We start from the raw sequence: 21,822 nt of genomic DNA on the forward strand, positions 1-21,822 counted from the left end.
TGTGCCTGACCGGGATCCACCCGGCACGCCCTCCAGGGGCGATGCTCTGCCCCTCCTGGGCGTCACTCTGGCAGAGCCAGAGCCACTCTAGTGCCTGGGGCAGAGGCCAAGGAGCCATCCCCAGCACCCGGGCCATCTTTGCTCCAATGGAGCCTTGGCTGCGGGAGGGGAAGAGAGAGACAGAGAGGAAGGAGGTGGGTGGTGGAGAAGCAAATGGGTGCTTCTCCTATGTGCCCTGGCCGGGAATTGAACCCGGGTCCCCCACACGCGAGGCTGACGCTCTACCGCTGAGCAAACCGGCCAGGGTCTGAGTCTCCTTTTTATGTCCACCTATGTATGAAATCATATAGTTCTTAGTTTTTTCTGATTTACTTATTTTACTCAGTATAATGTTATCAAAGTCCATCCATGTTGTTGTAAATGATCCGATGTCATCATTTCTTATGGCTGAGTAGTATTCCATAATGTATATGTGCCAAAGCTTTTTAGTCCACTCGTCCACTGACGGACACTTGGGCTGTTTCCAGATCTTCAATATTGTGAACAATGCTGCCATAATCATGGGGGTGCATTTTTTTCTTCTCAAACAGTGCTATGGTGTTCTTGGGGTATATTCCTAAAAGTGGTATAGCTGGATCAAAAGGCAGTTTGATTTTTAATTTTTTGAGGAATCTGCATACTGTTTTCCACAGTGGCTGCACCAGTCTGCATTCCCACAAGCAGTGCAGGAAGGTTTCCTTTTCTCCACATCCTCACTAGCACTTATTCTGTGTTGTTTTGTTGATGAGCACTATTCTGAGTGCTGTGAGGTGATAATCTCATTGTGGTTTTAATTTGCATTTCTCTAATGATTAGTGATGTTGAGCATTTTTTCATAAGCCTATTGGCCAACTGTATGTCCTCTTTGGAGATGTGTCCATTCATTTCTTTTGCCCATTTTTTGATTGGATGGTTGGCTTTCTGGTGTTGAGATTTACAAGTTCTTTATAAATTTTGGTTATTAACCCCTTATCAAACGTACTATCAAATATGTACTCTCATTGTGTAGTTTGTCTTTTTATTCTGTTCTTATTGTCTTTGGCTGTGCAAAAGCTTTTTAGTTTGATATAGTCCCATTTGTTTATCCTGTCTTTTATTTCACTTGCCTCTGGAGATAAATCAGCAAATATATCACTGCGAGAGATGTCAAAGAGCTTACTGCCTATGTTTTCTTCTAATATGCTTATGGTTTCACACCTTACATTTAAGTCTTTTATCTATTTTGAGTTTATTTTTGTGCATGGTGTAAGTTGGTGGTCTAGTTTCATTTTTTTGCAGGTAGGTGTCCAGTTTTCCCAACACCATTTGTTAAAGAGACTGTCTTTAATCCACTGTATGCTCTTACCTCCTTTGTCAAATATCAATTGTCCATAAAGATGTGGGTTTATTTCTGGGTTCTCTGTTCTATTCCATTGATCTATATGCCTGTTCTTATGCCAGTACCAAGCTGTTTCCCATTTATAGGAATATATCCCAAGGACACCATATCACCGACTGAAAAAAAGAAATGCACCCCCATGTTTATGGCAGCATTGTTCACAATAGTGAAGATCTGGGAACAGCTCAAGTGTCCATTAGTGGACGAGTGGATTAAAAAGCTGTGATACATATATACAGTGGAATACTATGGGGCTATGAAAAAGAAGGAAATATTACCTTTTGCAACAATATGGAGGGATCTGAAAACTATTATGTTGAGTGAAATAAGCCAGGCAGAGAAAGAAAAATATCATATGACCTCACTCATTTGAGGAATCCAAGGAATAATGAGAACTGAGGAATGGAATTGAAACAAAGGAGGGATCACAGGGACCAGAGGAAAAGAGGACAGAGGGAAAGGGGATGATAGGATGGGATAAACCTGAAGGGAAGAGGGGAGGGTGCTATAGGGAGGGGGACAAGGAAAATTTTGAGAGGAATAGGGGGGATGGGGAATGCATTTGTGGTGACCCTAGAATCTATGTAAACACAATTAATTAAATAAAAAAATAAAATAGAGAGTTTTTGATGAATTTTATATTGAGGATATAATAATAAAATAGCTATTATCAACAATTTTGACAGAACTATAAAGCACATTTTGGAAGCAAATCTGAATGTTCTGTCAGTATACTAGCAAAACGGATACTAGAGCTTCAGGTGTTTCCCATTTTATTTTCTGTGATTAAAATTAAGAGACATAAAAAATATATACTAGGTGGCAAAGGATTAAGGTGAGAGGTGGTGTCTAAGTGAGATAACCTGAACAGATGGCAATTCATACATTCTGGTCAACGCTCTGCATGGCAGCTGGAAGCGCATCACCACAGTTTCAGACAGGAAACACAACTGTCTCTCTGAGGATTATAGTAGTTATATATTCAAATAAACACTCGATGTGCTTGATGTGAAGCATAAGGCTTGTGTGATACCTTTACCTGTGAAAGTAGTAGTTAATTTAGTTTGAACGCCACAAAAGTTCAACATTCAGTTAGCAGTGACAGGAGAAGCCCCAAATGAAATTCTATAAATGGTACAAGCTTAGTCTAGGAAGGGGACAATAAAAATGGAGAGAACTGGTGGGATTTAAAGATGAGCATTGGAAGTAAAGCATGTAGATTGGGTAATAGATTGGATGTGTCTCATGAAGAAGAAGACCTGGTCAGGAATATTCCCCAAGCTTTTGGCTTCAGGTCCTGAAGCAAATCAGATGCCAGTAGTTAAGATAGAAAGAATTTGGTTGTGAAAAAGCTTTGCAACAAATTCCACATCTCAAAATACAGCATCCCTTCTGTACTTCAAAGATTTTGATTTAGAGTTATTGTAATAACATAACTGTTGTGTATTTTATTATATTTGAACAAAGGTCAAATTTATCTTATAGTTACAAAACAGAAAATAAAGATTTTATGCTTTAGTGACTTTGTATGTATAGGAAAATTTTGTGTATTAACAGAAAACTATGAATTTTTTATACACTAGGGTATACCTCTTCAGTTTTTCTGACTCCTGTTCTATGGTAGCTATTTTACAACTATGTAAGTTGTAGAAAAATGATAACAATGCAAATATGGTCCTTTCTAGTATACCTTCAATTGACTTCCCAGTTTTGCCTCAGTTTGCAAGTTCATTTCAATACTCCTGTCTACGTGTGTTATTTGAACAATTCTCTCTCTCTCTCTCTCTCTCTCTCTCTCTCTCTCTCTTTCTTTCTTTACAAGAAAAAAACAGGGAGAGGGAGAGAGAAAGAGAGAGAAATATCCAGCTTTTCCTGTTTGTGCCGTGACTGGGAATCAAACCCAAAACTTCTGCACTCTGGAATGATGCTGCAACCAACTGAGCTATCTTGCCAGGGCTTAGTTTTTATTGATTTTTAGTGACAGAGAGAGGAAGGGAGAAAGAGGGAGGAAAGAAACATTTGTTGTTTCACTCTGTCATGCATTTTTTGGTTGCTTACTGCCAATGTTGTGCCATAACTGGGTTTGAACTCACAATCTTGTTGTTTTGGGATTATAAATCAACTGAACTAATTGGCCAGGGCCGAACAAACCTCTTTTTAATCGGTTGTAGTATCTATCTTATTCTTTTGTTGATTGTGAGTTTATGTAAAATTTTTATGTAAAATAAAAATTTTAACATGTTCAAAAAAAGGAGAAATTCTATTTATTACAGCCAGTCTCCCCAGCCAAGCATTTCCCGTTCTTCAACATATGAGAATCCAAGACTTAGAAACTGAAAAATTATGTTAATCTATCATATTTTTTAAGTTTCTAACATTATATCTATATAAATGGATATATCTATATAAACATATATAATTTATTTATAATTTATACATGAATGAAATATAAATGTATTTATATGACTGCCTACACAATTAAACGACAATAACTTTGATGTATTAATACATCACAAATTAAATCCAATTCCAAGAATTAATGACATTTTCCCTTCAGAAATCCAGCTCTTTTATACTTTCAGAAGGAAGGAAGACTAAAAAAACATCATTTTTGTTTGTAATTTTACAAGAGCAAAAGCAAAGCATTCTGTTCCAGGGTTATTAACTTGAAACATTAATTAATGTGGACTCCTTCCAAACTACCAAGGGACATAGCTATCTTTCACAATTTAATGCCACCATTCTGATGAGAGACCAGGGCTGCTCCCTCTTTGTGGGTTGTTGGGGGTTCTCCAGAGCTTCCTCTTTCTTCCCCCCACATCTTCCTACCATCTCACTCTGGACTGCCAAGATAAAAAGTGGTCTATACTTCTTCTTTCTGAGAGTATACATCATCAGACCTGTGGCCTGCGAGCCTTGCTTTCTAACCCTGTCTTAATTCATCAAATGTCCCATTGCCTTAGGATGCTCTCAGTGGAGAAACTAGAGTGATTCTGGGACAGATTTAATAAAAGATCTCTAGTACTCTGTTCTTTTTATATCTTGAGACTTCATTCAAGTCTATAGAAGGATAGCTGCACAGAGTCAAGGCCAGATTCACGATTCTGGACCATGCGATAGGGCCTTCATAAAGAGTGTGCAATCTTTCAGTCATACAGGGCCCCACACATTAAAGAACCATGCACTTGATTTAATACTTTACTCTCAAATTTTAATTGAAATTCTTAATAACTTTTTAACTAAAAGCCCTGGATTTATTTTGTACTAGGCTCTGCAAATTATGTAGCTGTCTTACCTGTGAAAGTACAAATCTCCTAGAAAATAATTTCTATTTTGCATGTAAAATTTTGATAGGACAAAGTTTTCATCTTTGGTGATTTCTTTGAAAGAAAATAAAACAGTAATGTTGAAATTTACTGTTTAAGAGCAAGGGCTCATTGCAAACTGCCTCTTTTCAAATGCAGGATTCACCCCTTACTAGCTTTTAGTTTTCTTGTTTGTAAAGGAGGCCAAATGCATGGAATTGTTATGTATGTAGCAAAAGTTCATAGTTTATTTGTATGGTATGGGATCCAAATTAATTACTAACTGAATGCCAGCTATTATAGAAGTTTATAACACATAAGAAGTATACTTCTTCAGGATGATCATGTCAACCCAATGCCTTCAATATTAAAATACTTGCTGCCCAGGATGGTCTATTTAAATGACCTTATAGGCTCTGGCTGGTTGGCTCAGTTGTTGAGCATCAGCCCGGCATGTGGATGTTCCCTGGGTTTGGTTCCTGGGCAGGGCACACAGAAGAAGCACCCATCTGTTTCCCCACCCTTTCCCCTCTCCTTTCTCTCTGTCTCTCTCTTCCCTTCCGGCAGCCAAGGCTCCATTGGAGCAAAGCTGGCCTGGGTACTGAGGATAGCCCTATGGCCTCCTCCTCAGGTGGTAGAGTGGCTCTGGTTGCAATGGAACAAAGTCCCAGATGGGTAGAGCATCATCCCCTAGTGGGAATGCTGGGTGGATCTCAGTCAGGCACATGCAGGAGTCTGTCTTCTCTGCTTCCTCACTTCTCACTTCAGAAAAAATGCAAAAAAATAAAATAAAATGAACTTATAAAAGCTATAATGGTGAAAGATAAGTTAATTTTCATTGTGACTTTGTCTTTTACCTACCATGTGCTCTTTGAAAAGATCAATAGGTTGGTTTTCTCATTTAGAAAAAGGGGATAATAATTCCTGTCCCATAAACATCATAATGTTCATAGTATCAAATGACATAATATGTGAAAATGCAATAGAATAGGAATGCAAAAGCAGTCAGATAAAAGAGTAAAACTATAAGAAATTCAAGAGGAAAAAGAAACGGGTGGCAAAAACAATCAAAATATTAATTAAATCCAGTGTTAAGCCTGATCAGGCGGTGGCGCAGTGGATAGAGCGTCGGACTGAGATGTGGAAGGACTCAGGTTCGAGACCCCGAGGTCACCAGTTTGAGCACGGACTCATCTGGTTTGAGCAAAGCTCACCAGCTTGGACCCAAGGTCGCTGGCTTGAGTAAGGGGTTACTCGGTCTGCTGAAGGGCCGCAGTCAAGGCACACACAAGAAAGCAATCAATGAACAACTAAGGTGTCGCAATAAAAAACTGATGATTGATGCTTCTCATCTCTCTCCATTCTGTCTGTCTGTCCCTCTCTCTGACTCTCTCTGTCTCTGTAAAAAAAAAAAAAATTAGTGTTAATAATAACTTTCACTAACATTTTTTAGCACTCACTGTGTAACAACAACATGTGTGTATTAACTACTTTAATATTCACAAAGATATAATACAGAGCACACTATTAATATTTCTGATTTTCAGAGGAAGAAACTGAGGTTGAACAAAAATTAAGTAATCATCCATAATCACATGGCTCATAAATGACGAGGCTATAATTTGAAGGTTTATGTGTTTGACTCCTGAGCCAAAGCCTTTGATTGTTAGTCTTCTCTCACAGGGTTAAAATATGTGTGTGTGTGCACGCGTGTGTGTGTGTGCACGCCTGTGTGTGTGTGTGTGTGATAGAGAGAGAGAGAGAGAGAGAGAGAGAGAGAACATAAAATGAGTGATACTGGTTAACTTTTACTTATGTAGGACAATTTCATATATTTTGACTTAGCAAAAATAAGTTTAACACTAAGTTTAATTATTGGTTATAAAATTTATTAGTTATCAAATTTAATTATTTAAATATGTCAACTAGATAGAACATTTTAGATAAGGAGCTAGCCATGTGGAAAACAAATAAATTAAGTAGTTACAAGAAGGTTCTATTAAAAACATCTCTGGATATGTTTAGAAAACAAAGTCTTTCAATAGCACAAACAAGTCTGTGTGGCAAATAAGCTGATCTAAAAGGTCACATTGATCTTTAAGAAATAATAAGTAGGAAAAAAGGTAGACAGTTAATGCAATTGAAAAAAATTTCTCTTAAACCCGTAAGGGTGGTAATAGTAATAAAATAATAGTAATACTAAACCCCAAAATAGTTTGACATAAAACAAGAAGATTATTGCAGAGGCTATTTTGGTATTGCTGTGTTGGGCAGGCTGACCCAAGACTACATAGTTATTTTCCAATCCAAAGAATGGTATAGATAGAAAAAATAATTAGTAGAACGGCAAAAGAGAAAACAATACCTAGAGGGTATATGTGGATTGTCTCTGAACTCTTCCAGATTCTAGAAACTAAATGGTTGACCAAATTTTCTTTACTATGGAAGGTTGTCCACTCAAGATGGCCATTTAAGCTGAGGCAAAGCTATCTGCTTAAGCTTTATATAAAAAAACCTTGTCATGTAAGAATTACATTAGTATGCATATTTGTACAACATTGCTGCTTTTTTCTCTTATTATATAATTGAAAATTATGTGTCATGTTTATTATTGTTCTGCTTAACTCAAAGGAATGTGTCCTGCTGAATTAAAATGTATAATTATTGGAAGTATCTGGATACAGCTGAAAAAATTTTAAGTTCTTTGAATGATTAATAGTTAATCTAGAAACACAGCACACTCGCCTTTTAATATTCAAATATCAACAGCTAAATGACTTTTTAATGATATAATGGTAAATCTCAATCACAGGTATTTCCCTATAAAAATAATAATGCTGTCTTGTTTTCCCTGATAGGAAATTCAAACATTTGTGTGAATTATGAAGACAAATTTTATTCTTAACAGTCACTGACCAAGGCATAGCCTTTTTTGATGAAAAAAATCGCCTAAAATACTGAAATATTTTATTTAGTTGTTAATTAGATATTCAACTACGCAGTCTTTTCCAGTCACATTTACTGTAGTTTGTGCAAACTGGCTTGATTCTTAAAATATTTTCCATTATTTATGAAAACAGAACAAAACAACCGACTCATTGTTTTGATGTACACATAAGCATTTTTGATTGGGTACTAATTAACCATTTTCCATCTTGTACACCATGCATGCTCCAATATATTATTTATTCTTTAAATAAAGAATAAGAAGTCAGTCTGATTGACTCTCACTAAGCATTTATATAATTGAATTGAGAGGTTTTCAAGATTTCCAGGAGATCAGAAAATATCCTTATTAGAAGAGCTAAGTGCTTTCTTGTGACTGTTATCAATAAGTTAAGGAAGATATTTCTCCTCGTTAATAAAACATTTAGTAGTATGATTCTCTTGTATTAGTATCTTTACCTCTACAACATACTTATTGATGCAATTATTACTTTAAAATATGTTTCATGTTGACATAAACTGAAAAATTAATATTATTTAATTTTCACTAAGTCAATATAGTATTATAGTAAGTAAAGAATTTTCAGATTGTAGCAGTTCTGACAATTACAATTAAATAATGTAAAAGTGCCTGACCTGGCAGTGGTGCAGTGGCTAGAGCGTCGGACTGGGACACGGAGGACCCAGGTTTGAGACACCAAGGTTGCCAGCTTGAGCGCTGGTTCATCTGGTTTGAGCAAGGCTCACCAGCTTGAGCTCAAGGTTGCTGGCTCGAGCAAAGGGTCATTTGGTCTGCTGTAGTCCCCCCAGTCAGGGCACATATGAGAAAGCAATCAATGAACAACTTAGGTATTGAAATGAAGAAGTGATCCTTCCCATCTCTCTCCCTTCCTGTTTGTCTGGCCCTATCTCTCTCTCTCTCTCTCTCTCTCTCTCTCTCTCTCTCTCTGTGTCACACACACAAAAAAATAATAATAATGTAAAAATTTATGATAATATTCAAACACCGACTTTTAAAATATTCTCCTACTTTGTATTATTTATATGTCCATAGTGATATTTTTTCATGTTAACTTAACATTTAAACCCATTGCTTATACAGTATTATTTAAGAGTTGTTGCTGGCAAAACTCCTAGTACAGGCTTGGGCCTGAATATATGCTGTGAAAGTATTGCCAAGAGCTACCTAATCATAAGCACAAGAAATTACTCAGAGTGTTAAAAGGGGTATAAATTAGACCACAGTTGATATATAAACTATTTTATTCTGGTTTTAATATATCTGAAAATTATTATAAACTGTATTAAATATGTTTTTACAAAATGTCAACTTCTAAATCATGTCAGTGAATGTTTCAGTGATTATTCTTTGTATGACTTTAATAATTTTATTCAAGACTCATAGGGTATCAATTTCAATTGAAGTAATCTAGCATATTGGTGTGTTGACTGATTTAGAATCCAACAGATGGTGCTTAAAATTTTTACAATTCATTTTTGTAATATGTGGATTTATAACTAATATGAAGGCCTTATTCATCTTTGGTTATTACCCAAGACTCTTTTTTAAAAGTGGGAAAAATTATGTATACAGAACAAAGGGCAAGAAGAAGTTTCTAAATATTGTTCCCTAGAGGAATGAAATCCTAGCCTCTTAGATAATCTGTGGGGGGAGGGAATGTAGGACAAATAATTCTGTCTCTTAGTGTTATGCTTTTTGAATTCAAGAAGAGAGCGAAGAAAAAACTATATTATAGAAATGGCAGAGCAGGGAGTGGTGGAAGGGAAGAATCCTGGACATCAAAAATAGTGCTGACACAGGGGAATGTTTTGCGTTTAGATACATGCATGTTGAGGTCAAAGGGCAAGAATTAATGGGTAGAATAATTACCTCATCCAGCAAGACATAACTGCACTGTTGATGGTAAAAATTAGCAAAATTCAAAGAATCTGAATTACCTTTCTCTTAAGTGGGTCTGCTTAATATTTATATAATTAAGACAGTTTGCTGCCTCCACTAACTTTATAAATGTCCAGTTTTATTTACACAGATGGGAAGATTTGGCTAGAACTAATGTTTTTGTTCATTTTAATTTGCATACCATGCCTTTATGAAGTTGAAAATACTTGGGAATTGCAATTTAAAAATTTTGTTTCTAGGTATTCTGCATTACACAATTTTAAATGTATAGATAAATACATTTTTAATTGTAAGAAAAATAAAAAATAATAAAATCATATATTCTATGAGAAAGGTCAGTAAATTAAACTGAGAAGTTAAAAAAAAACAAAGATTTATTTGTGTAGCATAAAAGAGGGTATGGGAGAATATTATGTGTCCTGAGGAAAGATTATTATGAACCAATAAGACTGTCCACCTCAGTGAGGGCACCAAAGCAAATAATATGAATACTGCTTACAAACAGATTTAAATTTATGTCAGAGTATTTGCATTTCACACTTTTTGGTTTAGTCAGAGTGTAATGTGTGTGTGCTTTTTTTTAACTAAACAATTATTTAAGATGATTGTAGAGTCACATGCTGTTGTATGAAATAATACAAAATGTCTTATGTATTTTGTACTCAGTTTCCTCCATGGTAAAATCTTATAAAACTATCACAATCTTATAAAACAATATCACAACCAGTATTGATACAGAACCTTCACATTGCCACAAGGTTACCTCATATTGTCCTTTAAAAGCCATCCTCACTTCTTAATCAACTTCTACCTCCTTAAACCCTAGTAACCACTAATCTGATCTCCTTAAAATTTCAAAAATATTTTATCAATGAAATCATGAAATAGGTAATCTTCTAGGATTAACTTTGGCATTGATTATAATTCACTGGAGATTCATTGGGTTGTTGCATATATCAGTAGTGTGTTCCTTTGTATTGTTCTGTGGTAAGAATGTACCATGGTTGGTTTATTCAGCTGTTGAAAGACATTGGGTTGTTTCCAGTTATTGACTCTTAAGAGAAAAAAAGCTGCTAAGAACATCCATATACAGATTTTGGTGTAAACGTTAAGTTTTCATTTCCCTAGGATGAATGTGCAAGTGTAGAATTGCTGAGTTATGTGGTAGTTGGATGTTTACATTTTCTGGAAACTACTGAAGTGTTTTCCAGTATGACTGTTCCATTTTAGATATCCACTAGCAACATGTAAGATATTCAAGTTTTTCTGCATCCTTGCCAGCATTTTGTTTTGTCACTATATTTATTTTAACCATTCTGATAGATATTTAGTTGTATCTAATTGTGGATTTTTCCACAATGATAAAGAATGTAGTTCATGTACTTATTTACCATATGCATATATATATATATATATTTTTTTTTTCTGAAATATCTGTTCATGTGTTTTGTCCATTCATTTCTTTAATTGAACTATTTGGATTTTTTAAACTGAGTTTTGAGTGTTCTTTCTATATTCTTTAATGCCTTTTAGCTCATCAAATAAGAAGACAGTCCTTTCTTTCACTCCCTACTATAATAAATTTATTTTTAAATTTCTTAATACAGTAAGGCTTACACAACCTGTCTAGGCCTAAAAGAAGAAAAAGCTACATGAAATAAATGTTGGTTGTTGATTTATTTTATGCCTGGTTTTCTTCCAACATTTATCAGTTAAATACAGAAAAATAAAATATCTGTATAATGAGAAAACGTGATTTATGATTAGGATCATTTACTTTGGAAGGCAGCTATGTTCACCACTAAACAACCAATGCTTCAGGATCATTTACTTTGAACTGATAATGATTCTGTTTCAGTGATTTATTATTGTCTTTAAGGAGCGAAATGATATATAACTTGAAATAGTGTAGCTTGTTTGAATTGCGAACTTTTAGAGTATTACCTATGTCATCACATAAATAATCTTCAAAGGGAAAATTGTGCACTGTACATCTAGATTTTCACCTGTCTTAGTTAATTTAAAGTTATATATGTTGCTTTTAGATGCAATCATAATAGCAAATAAAATTTCTTTTGATAGTGTTTATTGTCTTGAATGTCATTTATGTAGTTGTGTTCATAAATTTCTGCCCGTCTAATTTATCTCATTTCTAACTGTGCAAGTATCATAGAAAGAAAGAAGTAAAATATAAAATGAATTGTGTTAACTTGAGCAATAAATGTTTTATATAGAATTGGCTAACATTAAGTAGAAAAAGGATATTGCATTGTTGTTCTTACAAATATACCCATCCAAGCAAGAAAGGAATGTCCCTTAAAAATTCTTCTCTGTCCCTGCATATCCAGGATCCCAACTGACCAAAATTTTGAGAAGTCAGAATAATGAGGTCCTTATCAGAGCTAAAAGATATGAGTGTTTTGTTTTGAAGAATTGGTCCCCTTTATCTTGAAAGGAAAAAGTAAACCCATGCTAAATTCCAAAAATGCTTCTAGACAAGAGCAGTTTGACCATCCCATGCCATCTGTGGCAGAACAAAGGATATACACAATTGGAATTTTCTAATTTGAGCGAAGGACACCCTATATTGTAACAAGGACCCAAGTCAGTCATGTGATAACAGATGATACAAACACAAATCATGTGCTTACTCTACCTCTTAATGGCATTTTTTCTTACAAAAATGACATTTAAATCATATTTAGTTTTAAAATAGAAGAACTTTCAGACTCAATAAATCAGCAAGATATTTTAAAATAGCTAATTAACATTCTTCTAAATCAATGCTGACATATCTATGCACAGAGGCCATCACATTGTTCCCATGTACCAGAGGTCAAGCTTGAAGTGAGGGAAACCCATGGGCATAGTACTTTTTAAATTCTGAATTAGAGTTAATTTTACTAAAACAGAATGTGGTTTTTTTGGACCTCTCATTTTCCTCTGAGATTTAAAAATCTTTAGATACAATATTTACTGGCTAAAAAATGTAACTTTTGGAAATGTCCATAATAATAGATCCATTGAGGACTATGATTTTGAATAGGCAATATTCAAAACCTAGTGGGTCTTTATTAATAGTAGCAATCTTATAGTAATATTAACCATAAATAAAAAAATATTAACCATAAATAGTTAAAACTTTGCATGATGGTTTCAAAGATCTTTTAGTCGTTTTTCATTTCTATGTTCTATATAGTTTTGTCTTTCACAAACTTTTTTTTGTGTTTCATAGTTGCTATGTCCCCATGTCTTATGAGAGATCATTTCCTGACCTCTTATATCTTTATATTCCCACAACTCAGAACTCAGTGATATTTTCTTTCCAAGGCCATGAACTCTGGGGTTCCTGTTACCCTCTGGAATCTGAGTTCCATATAAGGCAAGCGATGGAATGGCTTGCTTGAATAAGTGAACCAATGATGTGTAGTATGTAGACTATTTGTATTTTGATTGGCAACGTCTTTAAAAAATAGTATGATTAAAAAAAACACATTAACTTTTCCATAAGAAATTATAGCATATTACCCACCACTTTCCATAAGTAGAATGGTGCCATCTTCCACCTATATATTGAAATAAACAATTGATGTTTAAATTAACCCTGTAATAGTTAAGTACTATGCCAGTTGTTTCAAGTTAAAGAGAGTAAACCTTAGAAAACTGCTTAATAATCTATTTAAAGCTATCAGTTATCATGCAGGGACCACAGAGGGGTGGGACTGAGAATATAACTAGATTCTGAATGGCAGATTTCACTTCTTTCACCTTTCCTCAAAGACAAACTGAAATGTGGAATATTAAATACAGGACTTAGAAAAATATGAAATAATTATTTGGCTCTTGGTTTCTTTTTTTTTTTTAATAATTTTATTTTTTTTAATGGGGTGACATCAATAAATCAGGATACATATATTCAAAGATAACAAGTCCAGGTTATCTTGTCATTCAATTATGTTGCATACCCACCACCCAAAGTCAGATTGTCCTCTGTCACCTTCTATCTTGTTTTCTTTGTGCCCCTCCCCACCCCCTATCCCTCTCCCATTCCCCCCTTCCCCCCGTAACCACCACACTCTTATCAATGTCTCTTAGTTTCACTATTATGTCCCACCTACATATGGAATAATACAGTTCCTGTTTTTTTCTGATTTACCTATTTCGCTTCGTATCATGTTATCAAGATCCCACCATTTTGCTGTAAATGTTCCGATGTCATCATTTCTTATGGCTGAGTAGTATTCCATAGTGTATATGTGCCACATCTTCTTTATCCAGTCATCTATTGATGGGCTTTTTGGTTGTTTCCATGTCCTGGCCACTGTGAACAATGCTGCAATAAAGATGGGGCTGCATGTGACTTTACATATCAATGTTTCTGAGTTTTTGGGATATATACCCAGTAGAGGGATTGCTGGGTCATAAGGTAGTTCTATTTTCAGTTTTTTGAGGAACCACCATACTTTCTTCCATAATGGTTGTACTACTTTACATTCCCACCAACAGTGGATGAGGGTTCCTTTTTCTCCACAGCCTCTCCCACATTTGCTATTACCTGACTTGCTAATAACAGCTAATCGAACAGGTGTGAGGTGGTATCTCATTGCCGTTTGATTTGCATTTCTCTAATAGCTAAAGAAGATGAGCATCTTTTCATATATCTGTTGGCCATTTGTATTTCTTCCTGGGAGAAGTGTCTATTCATATCCTCTTCCCATTTTTTAATTGGATTGTTTGTTTGTTTGTTGTTGAGTTTTATGAGTTCTTTGTATATTTTGGATATTAGGCCGTTATCTGACCTGTTGTTTGAAAAAATCATTTCCCATTTAGTTGGCTTTCTGTTTATTTCGTTATCAGTTCCTCCTGCTGAGCAAAAAGTTCTTAGTCTGATGTAGTCCCATTCATTAATTTTTGCCTTCACTTCTCTTGCCATTGGAGTCAAATTCATAAAATGCTCTTTAAAACCCAGGTCCATGAGTTGAGTACCTATGTCTTCTTCTATGTACTTAATTGTTTCAGGTTTTATGTTTAGATCTTTGATCCATTTTGAGTTAATTTTTGTACAGGGGGAGAGACTGTAGTCCAGTTTCATTCTTTTGCATCTTGCTTTCCAGTTTTCCCAGCACCATTTATTGAAGAGGCTTTCTTTTCTCCATTGTGTGTTGTTGGCCCCTTTATCAAAAATTATTTGACTATATATATGTGGTATTATTTCTGGACTTTCTATTCTGTTCCATTGGTCTGAGTGTCTATTTTTCTGCCAATACCATGCTGTTTTGATTGTCGTGGCCCTATAATAGAGTTTGAAGTCAGGTATTGTAATGCCCCCAGCTTCATTCTTTTTCTTTAGAATTGATTTGGCTATTCGGGGTTTTTTATAGTTCCATATAAATTTGATGATTTTTTGCTCCATTTCTTTAAAAAATGTCATTGGAAGTTTGATGGGAATTGCATTAAATTTGTATATTGCTTTGGGTAATATAGCCATCTTGATTAGATTTCTTCTTCCTAGCCAAGAACAAGGTATATTCTTCCATCTCATTATATCTTTTTCGATTTCCCTTAACAATGGTTTATAGTTTTCATTATATAAGTTCTTTACATTCTTTGTTATGTTTATTCCTAAGTATTTTATTTTTTTTGTTGCAATCGTGAAGGGGATTATTCTTTTGAGTTCCTTCTCAGTTGTTTCATTGTTGGCATATAGAAAGGCTATTGACTTCTGTATGTTAATTTTGTATCCTGCGACCTTACTGTATTGGTTTATTGTTTCTAGTAGTCTTTTTGTGGATTCTTTGGGGTTTTCGATGTATAGGATCATATCATCTGCAAAAAGTGATACCTTTACTTCTTCTTTTCTGATATGGATGCCTTTTATTTCTTTGTCTTGTCTGATTGCTCTGGCTAGAACCTCTAGTACCACATTAAATAAGAGTGGAGAGAGTGGACAACCCTGTCTTGTTCCTGATTTAAGGGGGAAAGCCTTCAGTTTAGTGCCATTTAATATGATGTTAGCTGATGGTTTATCATATATGGCCTTTATCATGTTGAGATATTTTCCTTCTATACTCATTTTGTTGAGAGTCTTAAACATAAAATAGTGTTGTATTTTATCGAAAGCCTTTTCTGCGTCTATTGATAAGATCATGTGGTTTTTGTTCTTTGTTTTGTTGATATGGTGTATTACATTAACCGTTTTACGTATGTTGAACCATCCTTGAGATCCTGGGATGAATCCCACTTGATCATGATGTATTATTTTTTTAATATGTTGTTGTATTCGATTTCCTAGTATTTTGTTTAGTATTTTAGCATTTGTATTCATTAGAGATATTGGTCTGTAGTTTTCTTTCTTTGTGCCATCCTTGCCTGGTTTTGGTATGAGGGTTATGTTGGCCTCAAAAAATGTGTTTGGAAGTATTGCTTTTTCTTCAATTTTTTGGAAGACTTTGAGTAGAATAGGAACCAAGTCTTCTTTGAATGTTTGATAAAATTCGCTGGTATAGCCATCAGGGCCTGGACTTTTATTATTGGGGAGGTTTTTAATGGTTTTTTCTATTTCTTCTCTACTGATAGGTCTGTTTAGGCTTTCTGCTTCTTCTTGATTCAGTCTAGGAAGGTTGTATTTTTCTAGGAATTTATCCATTCCTTCTAGGTTGTTGAATTTAGTGGCATAAAGTTTTTCATAGTATTCTACAATAATTCTTTGTATATCTACGGTGTCCATAGTGATTTCTCCTCTTTCATTTTGGATTTTGTTTATATGAGTTCTTTCTCTTTTTTCCTTGGTAAGTCTTGCCAAGGGTTTGTCAATTTTGTTGATCTTTTCAAAGAACCAGCTCCTTGTTCTATTAATTTTTTATATAGTTTTTATGTTCTCTAATTCATTTATTTCTGCTCTGATTTTTATTATCTCCTTTCTTTGGCTGGTTTTGGGTTGTCTTTGTTCTTCTTTTTCTAGTTCCTTAAGGTGTGAAGTTAAGTGGTTCACTTGGGCTCTCTCTTGTTTGTTCAAATATGCCTGAAGTGATACGAACTTCCCTCTTATCACTGCTTTTGCTGCATCCCATAGATTCTGATATGTCGTATTGTCATTTTCATTAGTCTGTATATATCTTTTGATCTCTGCACTTATTTCTTCTTTGACCCATTCATTTTTTGAAAGTATGTTGTTTAGTTTCCACATTTTTGTGGGATTTTTTTCCTCTTTTTTGCAGTTGAATTCTAGTTTCAAGGCTTTATGATCAGAAAATATGCTTGGTACAACTTCAATTTTTCTGAATTTGCTGATGTTGTTTTTGTGGCCCAACATATGGTCAATTCTTGAGAATGATCCATGTACACTGGAGAAAAATGTATACTCAGTCACTTTGGGATGAAATGTCCTGTAGATGTCTATCATATCCAGGTGCTCTAGTGTTTTGTTTAAGGCCACTATATCTTTGTTTATTCTCTGTTTGGATGACCGATCTAGAGCCGTCAGCGGTGTATTGAGGTCTCCCAGTATGATTGTATTTTTGTCAGTTTTTGTTTTAAGATCGATAAGTAGCTGTCTTATATATTTTGGTGCTCCTTGGTTTGGTGCATATATATTAAGAATTGTTATGTCTTCTTGATTCAGTGTCCCCTTTGCCATTATGAAATGGCCATTTTTGTCTCTGAGTACTTTTCCTATCTTGTAGTCAGCATTATCCGATATGAGTATTGCTACACCTGCTTTTTTTTGGATGTTATTTGCTTGGAGTATTGTTTTCCGGCCTTTCACTTTGAATTTGTTTTTATCCTTGTTACTTAGATGAGTTTCCTGTAGGCAGCATACCGTTGGATTTTCTTTTTTAATCCATTCTGCTACTCTGTGCCTTTTTATTGGTGAGTTTAATCCATTTACATTGAGTGTAATTATTGATACTTGTGAGTTCCCCATTGCCATTTTATATCTTGCTTTCTGTTAGTTTTGTGTCTTGTTTGATCCTTCTCTTTCGTTTTTCTATCTTTTGTTTTTATTTGGTTGTATCCCATACATCTTTCCTCTGTTGCTATCTTTTTTATCTCATGTGCTTCTGTGGTGGTTTTCTCAATGGTGGTTACCTTTGAGTAATGAAAAGGGTCCCTACCCTGTTCATTGTAGTGAACTATTTTGTGAGTACTTTTGCACTCCATCGTCCTTTGCTACTGTTAATCTCCATCTTCTCCCCCTCATTCTTTTTGTTGTTGTCACAGTTTAAATTTGGTTTTATTGTGTTCTTCTTGGAGCTTTTACTTGTGGCTCTGTTTTTTTTTTTTGTTCTTTGTATCTGATTGGAGAACCCCCTTTAGTAATTCCTGGAGTGGGGCTTTTCTGATGATAAATTCCCTCATCTTTTCTGTATCTGTGAATGTTTTTATTTCTCCTTCATATTTGAAGGATAGCTTTGATGGGTATAGTATTCGTGGCTGAAAGTTCCTCTCTTTCAGGACTTTAAATATTGGGGTCTGCTCTCTTCTAGCTTGTAGAGTTTCTGCTGAGAAATCTGATGAAAATCTAATGGGCCTTCCTTTATATGTTGTGTTCTTCTTTTCCCTGACTGCCTTGAGAATTTTTTCTTTGCTGTTGTTTTGTGTCAATTTCATTATGATATGCCTTGGAGTAGGTTTGTTGGGGTTAAGAAAACTTGGAGTTCTGTTTGCTTCTTGAACTTGAGGCTTTAGTTCTTTCCACAGGCTTGGGAAGTTCTCATCTATTATTAGTTTGAGTATGTTCTCCTTCCATTTTCTCTTTCTGATATACCTATTATTCTTATGTTATTATTTTTGATGGAGTCAGATAATTCCTGTAGAGCTATCTCATTTTTTTTAATTTTTGAGTCTCTTTCTTCTTCTCTCTGTTGTGCCTCAAGTTGCTTGTCTTCTATTTCACTAATCCTCTCTTCTATCTGACCTGTTCTATTAGCTAAGCTTGTTACTTCGTTTTTCAGCTCGTGAGTTGAGTTTTTCATCTCTGTTTGATTTGTTTTTATAGTTTCAATTTCCTTGGACATATATTCTTTGTGTTCATTGAGTTGTTTTCTGAGCTCCCTAAATTGCCTTTCTGTGTTTTCTTGTATATCTCGGAGGATTTTTGGGATTTCTATCTTGAATTCTCTGTCATTTAGCTCCAAGGTTTCCAATATATTAGATTTTTTCTCCATAGATTTTTCCTCATCTAGCTGTGTTACCTCTCTTTCTTTTGTATCCATGATATTCGATTTTCTCTTCCTTAATGGCATCTGAGGGTGGTTTTGTTGATAGTATTAATGAGATTTAATAAAGAATAAAAAGTTAAAAAAAATAAAAAATCAAAAGAGTTGTTTTTAAAAAAAATTAATAATGAAATAAAGAAAAATAAAATAAAATAAAAATTTAAAAAAAAAGAAAAATTTTCCCCCTCTCCTTTTTTCCTCTCCTCTCCTCTCCCGTCTTTCTTGAGAAAATCTTGTGGAGGTCTGTGAATTATAACAAACAATGCCTGTGATGGAGGGCCTGAATTGGGGAAAAGTAATAAAGGGGCAAAAAAAAAAAAAAGAAAAAAGAAAAAAGAAAAAAAAAGAGCGTATGGACCCACAAAAAGCAAATAAGGATAAAATTTGGGTCAAGAATAAAATGATTTGCTTTTAGGTGTTGGTTGTCTAAGAGTTATGAGAGGAATAAGAGGAAATGGAAAAATGGGGGGACAAATTAAAAAATTACTATTGTATTTAGTAGAACAAGAACTAGATAATATGGAGAGTCAGGGATGGCAGCACTGCTAGTGAGTTAAAAAGGTGAAGTAAAAACCCCCCAAAATGCCACAAACATAAGTTTGAGTCCCAGATAAGATAATTTGTTTGTTATTGAGGTTTGAATGAGAGGAGATGTAAAGGAGAAAGGAAGAAGCTAATATAGAGGGAGAAAAGAAAGAGAGAGAGAGAAAAAAAAAGAGGGAACCACTAAAAGAAAAAAAAAGAAAGGAGAGAGAGAGAGAGAGAGAGAGAGAGTTAAGGGTTTTAGAGTGCAACCCTCATAGAGAGAAAGGAAGAGAAGAGAAAAGATAATGGGAGATGTAACACTTATGGGTAGTGTAGTTCAAGGAGAGGAGAGAGTAAGACCGGTAGAGAGTTAATCGGCCAAATTGGAGGAGGAAAAAAAAGTATCAAGAATGAAGATAAGAGAAACAAACGAACAAATATAATAAAATGGGATAGGTTATAAAGTCTGCAGATTATTCTTGATTTTGAGAGGTTATCTTCTTGCTTTTTCTTTTCTCTCCCTCTTCCTGGTCGGTGACTCTGTACCCCGGGTTCTGCCCCTTTGGCACGCTCAGGTAGAGGTTTGCAGCTGATAAGTCTCTATGGCAATGTCATGTATTGTGCTTTAGTCTCGTTGGCAGTCGAAGCTCATTAGCATTTATAGGCTCTGACAGTGAGAGAGTCCGTGTTCCTGGAGCCTTTCTCCTAGTCTTTCCTTCCTCAATTAGTAGCCTGATAATCCAGATATGGGGTTGCTGCTGCCTCTGCCTGGATAGTAAGAGGCTCAAAGAGCTGGCAACTCCCCACTCTATTTCCACTCAGCACAGGGCTCTGGGTAAGGCTCAGTCAGTCAGAGCTGCTAGCATAATCAGGCGGGCTTTCCGCCCACTCAAAGACCTCTGGCTCTGCCACTCTGTCCGGTAACACAAGCAGGCACCCACTTCCGGGGCGCTGGAGGAAACTCTCACTCACTTTTTGCGACCAGGATATCCTGCCAGCAGTCACACGCTCTGAGTGAAACCCCCAACCGCATGGAAAAGTTGCAGCATTGGAATTGAGTCTCGCTCCGTCCCCATTCGCGGCTTTTGCAAGGCGCTGGGGCGGCTCGAGATTCCGCTTTGGCCCACACAAAGGCCCCTGACTCTGCCCCTCTGTGCGATAACACGGGCGCGCACTGCCGAGGCACTCGGAGGAATCGCTCACTCCTTATCTGTGCGCGCAAACCAGGATATGAGGCCGGCCGCGTTTCCCTCTGAGTGAAACACCCTCCAGCACGGAAAATCTCCACCGTTGGAATTAGTTCTCACTCCCTCCCGTGCGTGGCTTTCCCAGGGCGCTGGGGCTGCCCAGAGACTCTGCCCTCAGCCCACAGAAAGGCCTCTGACTCTGCCTCTCCGTGGGGCAACATGGGCACCCACTCTCTGGGCTTAGGAAGAAATTCTCGCCCACTAACTGCGCAGCGACCAGGAGACCGAGTAAAATGGCCGCTCCACTTGTCTTTCTTTGTTTGGGTTTGGAGCGAGTGTTAGCTTGTATTGCCCGGCTTGCCACAGGATCAGATTTCCCTCGGCTTGGATCTCCGTGCCACAGCCTGGTTCGGCCATTTATGTCGCGGCCTGGATCTATTCACCCCCTTTGCCCGCCTCAGTTTCTATATTCACAGTTACCAGAGAAAGCCGCCCTGTTTAGGTTAGTGAAGAAGGCAGAGCATTTCTTACTCCCTATTTCCTTCGGGGTTTGGTTATATATTTAGCCAATTTTTCACTCATTCATACCTTTGGGTGTATTGTGAAGCATCTGGAAGCTCCAAGTATAGGTTTTTCTGTTTCTGGTTGAAGATCTTGTTGAGTTTTGGGGGAGATTTATTGGTATCTCTTCCTACCCCACCATTACTCTGACGTCATCTCCGGCTCTTGGTTTCTTAGCACACTGTATTTTAAACACTAATATCTTTTCTTGATTAACCTTTATATGATATTATGTTAGAAGGGCTTGAAGCAGAGAGACACAAGTGACTGTTTAGAGATGCCTTTCCCTGAGTTTCTGGGAGGAGGATTAGAATAAGTGACATATAATTTTGTAATCCATAAAATAAACATGGCCCTTCATATCAGGGCAATTCAGAAATGAGAAACATACATATCTGAGTTCAAAGTACATGGGTGTGATATGAACTTCTCATAATAACATTACCTTAAACTTATTAAAGTATATCATCTGTGTTTTTTTTAATTATTGTTAACCATATGTAGTAATGACTGTGTTAGAGTCCTTTGAGGATTATAAAAACAGAAAACATCAAACAGAAAAGTAGTTTCACCCACAGTATTTTAAACAAAGCATACCTGGTTGCAAAACAGACTTATTTTAAGGACACAATCACAGATAAGAACATAAAGGGAAGTAGAGGTAAGCCACACTAAAATTCTGGAATTTTTGAAATCAGCAGTTAATGAATGAAAGCTAGTTTGTGTATCTTTTTATTTATCT

Source organism: Saccopteryx bilineata, chromosome 2 (genome assembly GCF_036850765.1).
Source record: "Saccopteryx bilineata isolate mSacBil1 chromosome 2, mSacBil1_pri_phased_curated, whole genome shotgun sequence".
Taxonomy (NCBI): domain Eukaryota; kingdom Metazoa; phylum Chordata; class Mammalia; order Chiroptera; family Emballonuridae; genus Saccopteryx; species Saccopteryx bilineata.